The sequence below is a fragment of the Gavialis gangeticus genome, unplaced genomic scaffold, assembly GCF_001723915.1.
Source record: "Gavialis gangeticus isolate Ggan-Ray unplaced genomic scaffold, GavGan_comp1, whole genome shotgun sequence".
NCBI classification, from domain to species: Eukaryota; Metazoa; Chordata; order Crocodylia; family Gavialidae; genus Gavialis; species Gavialis gangeticus.
The window spans coordinates 14,940,085-14,953,762 of NW_017729009.1; the positions used below are offsets into that span (position 1 = coordinate 14,940,085).

The window sequence follows — 13,678 nt, forward strand, 5'->3', positions numbered from 1 at the left end:
CTTTAACCATTTATCAAATGATCTGATACCAAAAGGTGGCTGGAGATTTATGGGGATCACATTCTTATGTAGCAGGATTCATTTTTTTTCTCGGACTCCTATTTAGATGGTCTCCCAAGATACGAACAAGCAATAACCAGCTTTGGGACGTGCGGTTGTACTGCATACTGGGCATGAGGTAAGAAAGTGTGAGTGCCCCTAGAAGAGGTGAAATTGGCTCAGACAAGCCCTCTCTTAACTACCCATCTGCAGAACGGGGGTGGAAATTATACAAGTGCAGGATTTTCTGTCAGATTTCGGGCACAGCCCTTCTGACCAGAAAAGCTCTGAAGCATGGAAAGGGGGCCTGATTTAAAGCAGTTCAAAGGAGCTCCAAAATGGAGACAAAAAAATCCAAACTTCCAAAAAGATTTGGTTCAGGAAAAGGCATTGGCTCGGGGGAGGGAACTCTTAGGTTCTTATAAAACCATTCATCCGATGCAAAACAGTCTCCACCTGCACTGGACACATGCCATCACCTCCTCTGTCACTTGTGGTTAATCACTGGATTCGTTAAAGCTGCATGACCCCTATTTGCTCCTTGGTCGGTGACGTTTGAATGATGCAGTGAGATTATTCCTTATATTTTCCACACATCAGCATACTTTGTATGTGCTGCAGCAGGGCTGAGGCAGCATCACCAGCTTCATTGCAAGAGACCTTATTCCATCCCATACACCCACACGTTACTGGGAGGTTGTGAGCGCCATTAAAATGTTGTCATGGTGTTAGTCTGATTGGTTATACTGCAGCATTGCTGATGCCTAGGATGGGGAAAACTGAAGATCCCACAGGAAATTCAACAGCGGCAGGCACTAGTTGCCAAGGTTTGGGTGGTGCCCGCCATAACACTCACCGTGCTCCCAGCCACCAGTCGTTTACAGTCTTCCACTTTACAGTTACCTTGCAAACCTTTGCTCTTCTGCGTCACCCCACAGCAGTTCCCACTCTTTGGGCTGGGCCCAGCAAAAAACTTGAGTGCCGTTTCCATTAAATTCTGCTTTGGAAACATCAGCCTGGTGCTTTGCCCTCTATCAGTCAATCGACCTCCAATTGACATATCCCTCAGCAAAACAAACTATCTGTAAGGGATAAGCAATGATTCATGGAGCCAACGGCATCTCTCTGTTCCTAGCTCCTCTTTCAGAGTGCTCCTGAGAAGCCACGGGTCAATAGTAATGATCCCTGAATCACCTCGTTGTCTTCCTCTTCCTCCAGGAACAGATGAAGAACTCTATACCTACCCCGAGGCAACAACCAGTCAGTCCTTACACGTTTTCCAAGGACCACAGCTCACTAGGTGATTGCTGCTGCTTATGTAAGTGAGGTGTGCAACCACGTTCTTAGGACCAGCACCTTTTCAGCAGCCTGGGCAGACGGCTGATCAGAAGGAGAAAGTACAATATCAACATTTTGCATCAAGTTATCGCATCAAGTGACATTGCCTGAACAATAACTACAGGGGGGTTAGCAGCCCCCTTGTCTTTTGCGTTCCAGTTTCATTCTCCTTATACTCTGCTTTCTACATACCCTTTCATAGCATCTGCTGAAGCGAGCTTCAGCCCAAAAAAGCTTGTGGCAGTGTGGTGGGGCTGCTCACAGTGGAGTAGCTCCTATAAAATACCACAATATTACAACCTCCAGAGTAGGGTGAGTATAAAGCAGCTCAAAACCTTAGCCTTTCGGGTACTTCTTGGTTGGAGAAAGGCCAAGGGACATCACCTGGACAGAAACACACCCTCACCGAGGCATTAGGCAGTCAGCAGCAGTTTTTATCTGTTGCTCTGCAACCATCGAGGCACTGAATGTCTGGACTCGGTCTGGCCTTTGGACTTTGTATCAATGGACTAAAGGGGAGATGGCAGGTCTAGGACAGCCTCTACTTCTCCATACTTTTGCCTACGCATGCGCTTTGAAGGTCTTGGTGACTACTAGACCTCTTACACATGTACCATGATCCAGAGGATCAACAGTTGCCTCCTATAAAGTGGCAGATCTGCCCTGCCTTTTGACTGACTTCAGACTAACGCAGTTAAACTACCTCTCTGGCTCCAAACTGGACATACTCAAGGAGCCAAGCCCTGAACTGGTGTAAATCAGCATAGTAACATTTATATTAGTGGAACTCCAGAAGCTTAAACCAGTGCTCTGTGTATTGCTGGTACAGTACCTTCCCTCCACAGCATAGCTCAGCCTGTTTGAAGGCACCATGCTCGGAGCAAGGTAGGAGCCCAGATGTTGTAGCACTTCAACCCTGGCCTTCTCTGCAGCATTTGCCTGTTTGGAGCCATTGCGGTGATGTGCTGTGTGGGTGCGTTGCTTATCTAACAACATGCTTTCCTGCCCTGTTAGGAGGGCAGCGTTTCACTAGGTCACCGCAAGATCTTGTTGGGCTTCTCTTTACACGGTGTTTTTAGATGTAGAGGAATTCCCCACTCTGCCGCAGCGGCCATGTTGCATTGCAGCTCGTTATAGGTAAGTCACTGTTTGCAGCCTCTCGTGCCCTCTATGCCTCCTAGCCACATCCCTTCTTTTAATGGGAAGCAAAATCCCTTTAGACCACAAGTGCACATTTTGCACTTTGTGTATGGGTGAATATATGCACACTATATGCATTATTTGCAAATCTGTGTACAACTCAGTCAACCCTGGATGAATGAGCAACCTTGTCGAAGCAAACCAGAGTGTATGCAATGGATATGTCTGCAATAGGAGGTGGTTCTGGTGTCACCCCTCTGTGCAGGTCTTTATTTTATCTGTTATTTCTCTAATGAGCTACATGCTTTACAAAGAGGGGGAAAAACAGATTGGTGTCCCTAAGCCACCTCTGCACTGACATTTGTAGGAAGCCATCGACATTGCCTTGCCTCCAAAACAGCATCTGGGCCTAGCAAATGTGGGTATGCAGTTGCGGACACTACAGCTCCCTGATATAGTGGAGGTTAGGAAGATGAAGGACATAGCTAGGGACCTACTTAAATTGCAGTTTCATGATTTTTGTGGAAACTCCAAAAAACAGTTTGTTTGATCCCAGCGAAAAATGGAGTTTCCCACGATTTGACACAGAATCTGCCCACAAAAAACTGAAAGCTTACCAGAATACAAAGAAAGCACAGCAATCCCTGCAGCCACAGAGCACGTGATTTGAGAGAGAGCTACCGAGAGGCTGAGCTGCTGTTGTAGATTCAGTGAAGGCACCAGTCAGGAAAGCAAAAGGGTTTCGGTCCCATCTTTTAAGAAGCCAGATACAAAGCTGCTGTCTGAAGATGAGCGAGTGATTGCCCAATCAGTGGTGAGAGGCAGGGCCATCGGGGCCCCTTGGCCAATCAGCAGTGGGGTGGATTTGCAAAAGGATCGTGAAATTGGCTTTCTGTGCCGCAAGGCTCCTTGGCCAATTAGCATCAGGTGGGGAGGGGACTTGCCGTTAAAAGACCATGACATCAGCTCCATACACCACAAGCAGCCCACAGCAATCCATTCATCTCACCATGATTTAGGTAGGTCCCTCCCTGCACAAAGCACTTACATTGGTGGACGTGCGTGAGAAGAGGGGACAGAGTATTCAGCGTTCAACCCCAGCCTCCAGCTGCTAACCTCTGCTGCCTTGTCTTCACTGCTCTTTAAGTCGAGTTACCTCACCCGGGTTAGCCAGCTCCAGTGAAGACTTCTTTACAGTGCAGATATACCGTAATGCAACATAGTCTATGACAGTGGTTTTCAACCTTTTTCATTTGCAGACCCCTAAAAAATTTCAAATGGCGGTGCAGATCCCTTTGAATTGTAAGTGTGGGTATTCGCATATTTTGATTGATCATAGTCATATTTTGCAGACCCCTTAGACAAAGTCTGTGGACCCCCAGGGGTCTGCGGACCACAGGTTGAAAACCACTGGTTCATAGGACACTGCACAGAGCTGGGAGTCAGGATAGCTGGGGCACGTGTAGACCAAATGAAATTTCCCATTTATGTTGACGCAGCTGCGTTTGTGTTTTCCCAACCCGGGATTTCCCGCTGCTTTAAAGTCCATTTAGCACCTTAAACTAACACTACTCAGAGATGTGTTAATTTTTAGTGTTTTCGTGTTACGCCGCTCCAAGTGTGGATTTTGTTCATGCAAACAGCCAGAGACTCCAAAGACCTGGGTTCTAACCCTCACTCCATAGCCTCTGATGTGAACTTGGGCAAGTCATTTCCCTCTCTTTCCCTTCCCACCCTTTATCTGTCTGTCTGTTTAGGCTGTCTCTTCCTGCTTAGTCATGATAATAGAGCCCAGGTCTCAGGGTTTATAGCCTTTACTGTGATATTAAAATGATTGCCATGAGAAACTGTAGCATAGACAGCAGTAGAATTGGTATCCTAAACAAACTGAGTGAGAATAGAGAAGTTAAACAGGATGCAGTTGGTTTTCTTCCTCTTTAAATGAGCTGTGTTACATAAAAAAAACCCTTCCCAGCTGAATGGTGGATGCACTGTGAAATGGGCCTGTTTGTGAATGTGATTGACTTCAAGCAACAGCCCAAGTTGAACTATAATTATGGGAAAACAATCAAATCTCTATCTGAGTTCATACTATACTGGTCCTACCACTTTTTTGTATTATAGCAGAACCTGTTTAGCAGCTTTAACTAAGCTGTGCCTCCTTTCTGCTTCTGGGTTAAAGAAATGCAAACCAGTAGAGCAAGTTAGACTGAAAAGAAAAATTATGGCTTATTGTCTGTGCAAGTTCACCCACACGGCTCACTTGTATCTCGTGCAGACCAGCGCACTGTCTCCAGATCCCGACTTCAGGCAAGCGACTGAGCTGGAGGAGTTCAGAGAGAGAAGGTGCTTCACCATGTGAGTAAAGTATCACAGCAAACAGAGTGACGTTGCTTTAGCCTTATGCCCTGTACTAGGGGAGGTTTGGACATACAGTGAAGGAAGACTTGCTATCAAGAGCAAGTGCTGAAGGGGTCAGAGCAAGGATCAGTCTCCTGGTGGCTTCAATCAGGTTCTGTTTAGTCTTTAGCTCCAAGGGCAGAGTTGTTGTTTCAGGACTGGTGATTCTAGCAACTTGTACAGCATCAAATGCATTCATTGCTTGCTGCAACAGGCTTCTTTTCCCTGTGAGGGGGAGACAGGATGGAGAACTATAGAAGCTGGCTGGGTCAGCAGAGATCCTGTCTGAGTCACAGTTCTGCTTGTCTGGGTTTTGGTTGTGGTTGCATAGACAGGTCTGCTCACTGGAGTAAGCTGGAGCAGGTCAGCAGAGGAGGTGGGGGAAGTTTAAGCAGAACTGCAGTCAGAACTTTTTCCTCTGGATTTTTTTTTTTTTCCAAATGTGAAATGGAGCTATTGTGCAAGGTCAGCTCCCCACTCCATATGGGTCTACCGAGGTTTCCAGAGCCCACCGTCCATGGGCTCGTCTAGGTTGTGACTATTTGAGAAATAATTCAGAGGAACCTCGGGAGCCTGCCCCTGTGGGACTGCAGCCTGAGAGCGGGGACAGGGCAGAAGCATGAAGACCTTTCCCTAATAAGCAGAGAGCAGTTGTTCTGCGCTAAACCTCCTCAAGGAGCATTGAGCATCCTGCTCCATCCATGCCTGCTGTGCTGCAGAGGTCTTGGAGGAGAGGAAGAACTTTATTAGCACAGGTGCCCTTCTGCAAGCAAGGGTCTAATCTAGCAGGCACAGTGGGCCCAGGGATGGGACACTGGGTTGGGAGTGAAGTTCTTCTTGATGGTTGAATTGGGAGGATTCTCTTTCCCCCTCTCTGTGTGCCTTGGTATAATGGAGGGACCAACCTGCTCTGACACCTGTGGATGAGGTGCTCTCTAAAGGAGCTGGATATGCCCAAGGCAGCATTTGCACTGCTCAATACAAGTTCAGCATTAAGCACTGAATTGATCAAAGTAATGGGCCAAACTAATCCATGCATGCACTTGATAATAGATAACTTACACCTGGGCTGTTAGATTTCCCCACCCTGGATCAGCCTTTTTGTTGCTGGATAGAAAGGAATTTGCTCCTTTCCCTTACACGGCAGCAGGGAGTCGGATTGCAATTGTCTCTAGACTCTGTGCTCAGAAGCGCAGTAAGCTTCCCACACCCTGCTGCAGGGACAGCACCCATGCGTGGGCCACCTGCTGGTAAGGGCCATCCCCATGCTGCCATAAAGGCCAAGCCAAGGTGTCTGTGTTAGGGTACTCTATGGGACACCCAGTGCTTCTTTGGGCACAGGACTTCCCCACTGCAAGGCCAGGAACAAGGACATGCCAGTGAAATTGCTGTGCTAGTAGCAGTAATGTCTATTGTATAGCTCCCCATGGCCGGGGTGCTTGGAGTCTCCTGTAGTTAACTCCCTTCCTCTCTGTGCATCAGAAACTCTGCCAGGATTCAATGCAAGTGATCTAGGCAAAGCCCAAGAATAAAATAATTCCACCTGCAGTGGATTTGGTATGATCAAATCGCCCCCTCCCACTCTTAAGTCTCGTCAAGTAAATCCAGTGAAGTCCATGGATTTGCACTGGGGTGAAGCAGGTGTGAGCAAAAGTAGTGTCCACCCCATTATGTTACCTTGAAAGCCTGGGTATCAGTGAGAAGCTGCGTCAATGGGACCCCTGGATGTCACTGGAGTCATATGCTGAGGACACCAAGGCCTGAACCTGCAGGGTCTGTGACATCTGAGCAATGGGCAAGCACATCCCAGGCCGGGGACTCCCTCAGTGTCTCCTCGATCCAACAGCTGATGCATTTACAAGGCTTTTTTTGTTCCCTCATGTTTTTCACAAAGCCTTTTACAAAGCATCAGTCCTTGTTCCCTTAAGGACCAGAAATCAAAGAACCACGCAGAGAAAGAGGAAATGTGCTGGGCCTGAGTGAATCTTTTTTTTTTTAATGAGCCTCATCCTAGTCAATCAACCTTTTGTCATTTTTCTTTAGCAAAAGGATCTCTCTCCATGATGAGTAAGACAGAGATCCTGCTACTCAGCCTCTTCCGCGTCACATTATCTCCTCCGTTCTTGTTGTCAGTAGGCAGGACCGGTGTGTGCGAGTCTTCCATCAGAAACCCTGTTTAATTCAGAGACAGGGAAAGACTGACTTGTCCACGTGGCTTGTGGAGACATGAGCCATCAGCTTCAGCGCTGGATTCGAAACCGCGGGAAGTCTGTCTGGGCATGGGGCTTTCACTGCAACATCCCCAAGGGAAATTAGCCAGAGAGAATATGATCCCTTAGAAGCTAAGAGTTGGATTTGGCTGTTGGGTTAGGGGCCATGTGATAGCCCCACAGTCCCAGCAAAAGCCCTGAGATAACTGGACCCCAGAGAGAGATGAGACCTATCAGAGCATCTTGGTTGCACAGGGTGGAGAAGGGCTCCCTTAGCAATTCTCCTTCCTCCACCTTAAGCCGCCAGGTTCTTGTTTCAGCCATTTCTTTCCAACCTGCAGCATTATCTGCCCAGAAGATTACATTGCTGTTATACGACGCTGGGGATGAAGCGTCTTAAGAACGCTGCTCAGCAAGATATTAAGCCCATGCCTAGTATGTGACCAGCCAGCCTCTAGGAAGTCAGTGGCTTTATTTGCCTGCTGGCGCAAGAGACTAGCTGGCCTCCAAAAGCCTTTATTCAGATACAGCCCTGTGTACATGTCTTCACCTTATAAAATGTGCAAAGGAACGAGAACGGGGCAAGCATGTTCTAACTAGTCATCAAATATGCAGTGCATGTGGACAAGTCACATTTAACAGCTGACTAGCTTGACTGAGTAGTAACCACCTCCGTTCGGAGAGACTGACTTACAGCTGCAGCAAAGGCGAGAGCCAGCTGTTCATCTTACAGATCGGAGCGGTTCGACGTGTGCCACCCGCAGGAACCGGAGTCTCCTGTTTGTTTCAACAGCGCTCCGGAGAAGGACGGGCCGTGAAGGTGTCCCGCACTCAGCATCTCTCACGGAGAGCTCTCGCCATTCGCTCTCGCCACATCCTGTCTTGAAAGCAGTCCAGTACCCTTTTCCCTGGGGAGGGAAGGGAGGCACAGGGAGGGTCCTTGGCTTGCCCAAGATCGCTCAGTGAGCGAATGAGACAGCTAGAAGGAAAGCTCAGACGTGCTCGTTGCCATCCCGAAAGCTGGCCCGCTAGGCTGCAGTCCTGTTAGGATCCCTCCTAGCACCAAGACTTACCCAGAAGGAGCAGTGAAAACAAAAGCTATTCATCAGGCCCTCTGCAAGACAAGCATCTCGACTAAGGACTGGCAGCATGAACGTGCAAGACCGTGGCCAGCCAGGCAAGCTGTTCCTGGGGGTGCCTGCCTAAGTGTCGTGGTATGTGTGGCGTGGAAGGGCTTTTTTATGGCCCCATGGACCTTTCCCGCCCTCCCTACCCCCATATCCACAACCCTGAAGATAATGCTGCTAAGGACCAGTCGTAGGGAGGCAGAGAGAAGTGGGGGTGCGATGCCTGACCCAGGTGCACCGGGTCGGACAGCCACTCAGGGTGCATTTGTGTGTTGGTGAGGAGGTACGGTATCCAGCTGGTCTTTCTCCTGATTTCACCGTAGCGGGGTGGGGGGTATAGGTTCAGGTAGACACGTGGCAGTGTTTCCGTATCTCCCACTTCTGTCTCTTCGGTGTGTGCTGAGTTTATTTAAATCTGAATGAATAAGCACCAGAGCAGCGCCGGATGCCTTTGGAGCACTTTCCAAATATTGACTAATCATGAGTTGCCATAACCTTTTCTGATTTACAGCTCTCGCCACGCTCTGGGAGCAAAAGCCTCAGTGCCAGCTTAGCAAGATGGAGAGATAGGAGGCAGCTGCAGTATTTGAGCCTGGAGGGGCTGGGAGGCTCGCTGGGATACCGTTTACCCTTCCTTTTGTAAGCAAGAGGGTTGGGGTATTCTCCTTACTGCTGTATCCCTTCCCTGGGGGTGGGTTATGATCACGGACCAACATGGCTTTGTTATCAGGGTTGCAGAAAAGAAGCACAAGCAGCTGTCATGGTGGCACGAAGAAGACCAGCTGGCTGAGATAGCAGGAGGGATTGAAGGAAGCAGATTATAATGAGCCAGGAAACAATTTGGCCCAGCCCTAGTGTTTAGCCCCACTGCCGTTATAAAAAGAGAAAGATTTAACAACCATAAGACTCCAGGTTTACATCAAAGGCCAGATGCACTGAGGTAGGGCCAACAAGCTGTGATCCAAATGATCCCTGCAGAGCTCCCCTCTCCTCTGATCTTCACTGCCGGCAGGCCCTGCACTTCTCCCTTCCTGCTACAGCACTGGCTCTCAACCAGGGTGCCTCCAGACCTTTTGAAGGGTGCCCCGAGGTGAGAGGAGATAAGTGAGATGTGAGGAAACAAGCAGATAAACTAAGCAAATAAGCCGCGCTCAGGCTTGTCCCTGCCTGGACAATGCCAGGCCTCTGCGCAAGGAGGTATAAGCACTGTAATCTATTCATTTATGAAATCAGGTGCCACTTAATTCACATAAGTTATGCTGGGGTGCCTCGAGTCCAGCGATGGGTGCCTCAAATCCAAAAAAGACCGAGGACCACCATGCTAGAGGATGCCTCCAGGGCGCAAGGAGGATTTCCAGAGTCCCAGCAACGTTGCATTAGCTTAGGGAGCCATTCCCGTGGCACCGCATAAAGTAGTTTTAAACTTCATTGCAGCCAGAGCTGACCAAGGAATCAGGAAGCTGAAGCTGGTTCCTTCACACACTGTCCGGTTCCTTATCTCAAAGACGGTCCCTGTGTCCTGCTGCAAACGCCGGCTGAGTGCTGACTCAGAGCAAAGACTGCCACCTGCCACAATACCTGCAAGGCACCTGATAGCACTTGAATGTCATTGGTTGGGTTCCCAACCCGAGGTTGACCTGGCACGACCCTGCTCGGCTTGCGAGAGCCGATAAGATCGCAGAACAAGCTGTTGCGGGTGCCACTGAAGCATGAGGATGGTGCTGGTGCCCTGAAACAATTTCACACTGTATCCCTGAGTAGGAACTTGGAGCATTTGGCGTTGAGGCTGCTTGCATGCAAGCCCTTCCAGGTGTATCGGTCCCATTGAGCCTTGAAGCAAGGGCGTTTCAGGTCATTTTAGATGGACGGGGAGCAGCTTGTTGGTTGCCTTAGCACAATGTCTTGTATTGATTCCTGACCGATACAAGAAAAGTGACCTGCAACCCCCCAGCCCTTTAGAGTCAAGGGCATGTAACCTAGTACGAGGAACACCAACCCGTTCCTAGCTGCTTTGTGTCACTTCGGGGAGGAGACATCACCTCCACCAGTCTCAGCCAGCCACAGCCAAGCTCCTTTGATATAAAACTCCTTGTCTTATGCTTTAGGTTTGGTCCCCATCCACAGGATAAATCAGCCAGTGCAAAGACATATAAAAGGCATCCCCAGTTCAGCTGGGGCTGTCAGGAACTGGGCAGCACCTGCCCTTCCAGGACCATTCTTCTCAATAGCTCTAGAGGCAAAAGCCAATTCAGTTAAGAGCTTCTTTGCATGCGTCACATCCAGTGGACAGACATGGATTGTGTTTATTTGCACAATCATTTCCTAGAGAGGCCAGATGTACTAGGATAGAGCCAGTCGGCTGGAGCAGAGCTTGCTAATTTATCGTGACACTGTTATGTTCATTCAGGTGACAAAAATTCTTTATTCTTCCTTAATTCTCCAATTTGAATCATCATGTGTGGGGTAAAACCCGTTGGAGGGGAAGCAGAACAAGAGCCAGACTGATGTGGACACTGCATTTTTGAGCATTTTTCCTGAAGTCCTCCCAGACCTGCTGTTGCTAATGCCCATGATCCTGCCCCGGCTGCACTCCTGTTCTGACTACTGTGGCAACAGGGGAATTCAGGTGCAAAATAGCTCGGCTTTCCACAAATTGGTCTGCTGCAGCGCAACCATGAATTTGGTACGCTGAAGAGAATTGGCCAAATGGGACTTGGGTCCAGCAAGGAAAGCCTGGCTGCAGCTGCAAACTTCTCAGGTCCCCACTCCCTCTGTCTAAGCCGTGTGTGTTTCTGCATGCCAGTGTTGGGGTGTAGTCACTGTGAATGCAAGCGCCAGCCTGACATGGAAACGCTAATGTTAGAAATACCGTTTTAAAAAGGACTGAAGCAAAGTGGTATGGGGCGAAACTTTCAAGGAGAGGCAAAATTAGCCATAGATGGTGATGAGGAGAGAGCGTAATGCACTGATAATGACCTGGGAACTTCAGAGTGGCAAGAAGCATAAGACTCATAGCCAGGTCCTTGCTGCTTGAGGTGAGGGAGACTCTCCATTAGTTGTTCGCAGTACAGAGTCCATGGCACCTGCTCAGTCTGTTCTCATTCCAGCCAACAGTCATTTGCATTGTTATCAAACCTACCAAGGGTCTCTCCAGGGCTGTGGCCACCAGAGTTTTGAAATGATTTTTCTTTTGAAAGAGTTTTTCAAAGGGGAAGGCATGCGACTGAGAGGTGGAGTTTGCTAGAGCCTGGTGCTCTGCGTTCTGTTCCTGGCTCTGCTGCTTCTTCCCCATGTAGCCTTGAGCAAAACATGGCAGCACCTCAGTGAAACTACCTGTAAAATGGGGAGAAACCTTCATGGAGCAGTAAGTGGTTCCCCTTAGAGAAAGATCAAGCGTTATTATTTTCTTCTCCATCATCACCACTGTGTACAAGCCTAGGTGCTCAGCCAAAGCCCATTGAAATCAATGCAAAGATTACTGTTGAAGGCAGTAAACTTTGGATCTGGCCTGTGCTGAGGCTGGCTGTGGACAACTATGTAATACCATTCTTTGCCAAGCAGATGGTGCTCAGCTCCACGAGCCTACCATGCCCCATTCATTTTCCTGCCGTTCCAGTCCTGGCCTTAACCTGCCAGGGGCACTGTGTGGCATCTCGTGGAGAGAGAGTCCACTGCTAGAGCTGGCTGAAAAATTTCCCACAAGCTTGGTTCCAGTAACATATTGATTTGGAGAGAGAAGCAGCCTCTCAGTCTCCTGCTGCAAAGCCACTTTGCATTTCAAAGTATATTTTGTTTCATAGCGAAGCATTTACAAAAGCAGATAAGCAGAAGGGCTCGCTTTTGCAAAAGTGGGGAGCTCTGATTGACCTGCACTGGTGCTTTTTTAGGAAATCCCGTTCCAGTAACTAATTTCAAGTAACTAATGTCTCCTATAATCACAGTGTAATGACCTGACCTAAGGGGTGTCATTACTCCCCAACTTCCCCCCCCCATGAGATTGCTCTCGTGTGCAAGATCTGTTGGCAGGCTTCAAATGATGACCCTTTTGGATGAGGATGCACAGGGAACTGGTCATCTGAAAGGTAGGTCTAATGACCCTCTTTGAACATCTTACCCCTATGGATGTCTGATCATGCCCAGAAGAGATGAAAGGGCTCTTTGGTGCATTCACATGTCTGTGTGTCACAGCAGACAATAGAAGTCATCAGAGGCAAGCTGGAAAAGGGAAAAAAAAAACTTTCCTCCCCTCCCTCCCCACTGTATGCTGGTAACATATACTTTACCGGATTTAAGTAAATAAGTAACTCTGCAGGCTGGGACTTGAGCATTAAGCCCTCCCTGGCTAGATTTGCCGTCATTTTTCTCTTGCACTAAAATATAGCCCATCTGAATGTAATAAATAGGCATTGTGTCTCCTTTCCAAAGCCAGGCTTTTCCCTGCAGCCCCCTGCTGCAAAATAACCTCACTGCCACTCAAGGATAGCTGGTTTTAAAGCCATCATGGTAACACTAATGAGGTTGCCTCAATCAAGGCCATCATATCACTTGTACCTGCAAATAAAGCAGGGACGTGTGTGCCCAGTGGCTTTTGCACTGCTGTAGGCACCCTCTGCGTAGATAGTTGACAGACGCACATACAAGTATGTGCAATGTGGATTTGTACCAATGAAGCTACTGCAGTTTGCACCAGTATAGCTAGACCAGTCTGCACTGCCCCGTACTATACACAGTGACTTCCCCCCATGCCAGATGGCTTTAACACGCTGCTGTTGTGACTGGTAGCGGTTTGCCTGGTTCTGTGAGGTGCAGGCACACGCCCTCATCCTACACCCGGAGCCTGCAAATCCTGCAGTTCTTCTTTGCAATAACGTGGCACATTCTGCAACTTCCCAGCACCTTTGCAACACCCCAGAGCAAAGCGCAGCTTGTTCTTCATAAGCGGCGAGCTCCATCGTAGGATGCCACCTTAAGTCCGTTGTGCAAACGAAAAAAATAAATAAATGCCCGGCAAAAGTTGCAAAGTAGGCAATACATCAGGAAAGCCAAACAGCTTCACTCTGGAGTGCAAAATACTCCTGGCACTGCAGATTTTCCATGACTGATTGTCCAGCCTGGCTCAGTATAAATTCAATTTATAGTTCTAAAATTAGGCAGGAGCGGGTAGGAGTCGCCGAGGAATGAAAGGTAGGCTCGCGAAAGCCGTCCCAGTCCGGTAATCATGTATCAGAAGGCGTATTACAAAAATCCATTCTCATGTTGAAGAGCTCCAACACGGCTGATCGGGAAAGATCTGGTAGCTTAAGCCACTCCGCTTAACTGCTCTCGCAGCGTTAAAGCTGCAGGGCCCTGTGCATGGCAAGTTTTCTTGCTAATTGCCTCTTATTCAGCTTCCACAAAGCAAACGGGGTCCAGGTGAAGTTTTTG

General features: G+C 48.6%; 1 protein-coding gene across 3 annotated transcripts in view; it reads left to right on the forward strand.

Annotated features, from left to right (window-relative positions):
- The first annotated feature begins 4,464 nt into the window (after positions 1-4,464).
- RBBP8NL (RBBP8 N-terminal like) overlaps positions 4,465-13,678 on the forward strand; it is a 33,163-nt gene continuing 23,949 nt past the window's right edge. For 2 of the 3 annotated variants that reach the window (XM_019510142.1, XM_019510145.1), the window contains exon 1: positions 4,465-4,875. The gene's annotated coding sequence lies outside the window, so the exon portion shown is untranslated. The remainder of the gene's footprint in view (positions 4,876-13,678) is intronic. The other variant, XM_019510143.1, reaches the window with a different exon arrangement.